Source organism: Belonocnema kinseyi, chromosome 3, assembly GCF_010883055.1.
Source record: "Belonocnema kinseyi isolate 2016_QV_RU_SX_M_011 chromosome 3, B_treatae_v1, whole genome shotgun sequence".
In the NCBI taxonomy this organism is placed as follows: domain Eukaryota; kingdom Metazoa; phylum Arthropoda; class Insecta; order Hymenoptera; family Cynipidae; genus Belonocnema; species Belonocnema kinseyi.
Genome location: NC_046659.1, coordinates 116,397,498 through 116,399,022, shown reverse-complemented (window position 1 = coordinate 116,399,022; position 1,525 = coordinate 116,397,498). Strand labels below are relative to the sequence as shown.

At 39.0% G+C, this 1,525-nt stretch overlaps 1 protein-coding gene across 1 annotated transcript in view; it reads left to right on the top strand.

Annotated features, from left to right (window-relative positions):
* LOC117169996 overlaps window positions 1-1,525 on the top strand; it is a 10,078-nt gene that overhangs the window by 4,307 nt on the left and 4,246 nt on the right. The gene's annotated exons all lie outside the window — the stretch shown is intronic.

Here is a 1,525-nt window from a genome sequence, read left to right as displayed (position 1 = left end):
TGATTAGTCGCGAATTTCCCGCACTAAGCAGCGAATTTTGCAAACTATTGAAGGTTTGTTCCAAAACATCGACGAGACGTCTCGTCGGGTCGACATCGCTTTCATTATTGAGCTGATTTTATCTTACCCATGTGCTGTTCGCTCAACCAGTGCGACCACTGCGTCCACGCTGAGTTTCTGCGTTGTCGCCTGGTAGGATTTCTCTTTCGGGTGTCCCTATCAGAGACTGTTCCTCGTCGTCGCCGTCAACCGGAGGTATCGTCGATGGCGGTGATTGCACGTCGTCTATCGGACCTCTCACTCGTGAGGATCGTCGTCCCGTAGCTTTAGTGCGTCCTCGCGTATTCGCTGAAGCTACTCGTCCTCTTTTCGCCGCTGGCTGAACACCATCAGCGTTTCTGGCTCCTCGCGTGCATTTAGGAGGCATCGTGTAATTAATCACTCGAAAACAAAAGAAAAATACATTAAAAATGATGTCACCAATACTTCAATATTATCCCAGATTTTTGCCCGTTAAATAAGTCCCGGGTTTCGGCACCATTTTTCTTTATAGATACTAGGATAATACATTTTTAGTGCGAATTAAAAACATCATGTTGAATAAAACCTTTTGCTTTAATACAGTCGTTAAATCAAATTGACAATAATAGAAACAATAAATTGAAAAATATAACATACAATAAAATGTGACTTAAATAAAATAACAAATTCAAGGCAAGTAAAATAAAATACAATTATTGGAATGAATATTAAACTTAATTCAATTACATCAAATACAACCGCACCTAATTAACTAACCTCGTCAGAAATCAGAAAGCAAAAAAGCCCCCCGGAAGAGTTCGCCAGGTTCTTTATAGATTTGGACATTTCTCCCACTTTTTCAATTCTCCGCCAACTTTTCCCCTAATATCCCTACGCCGCTCTGTCTCAAAACCTCACGGCCACGAAATTAGTGTACATGTTGTACATGTGTAGCGTATAAACGGGACACAGAGAAAGAAAAATAGTAGAAGAAAGAGAGAAAAGGATAAGGGAAAAGATTGCTGCTAGGCGAGAGTATAAGATGAAAATAAGTTTATTATATCCATTGAAGAGAAAAAAGAGGGGGTAGAGACAGAGGGAGATATTTAAAAATTATCAAATCAAGCATGCGTGTATGTGTGGGTGTATGTAACTGACTGTATCCGTGCACGTAATAATTTACCTTTCGTGCGGAAAATCTTTGGTTTCCCAGGTAATCAAGGCCTTGGTGTCACCAAGCTCATAAATCGGCATCTGGTTATGGATTTATCCATATCCAGCGAGACAAAGCGCGCGCCACAAAAATCGAATAACATTATTTATGTTAAAACCAGCACCTTATTCGAAATTACAAATTATTAATTTAATTTTTTACCAGTCCTTTGCCTATCCATGCTTTCTAATTTCTTTACAATTATACGCATATTTCCCAGACAAATCTCATCCATATGGAGTCCGCATTTACAAATGGCTTTCAATATAAATATCATAATTTATCATTGAG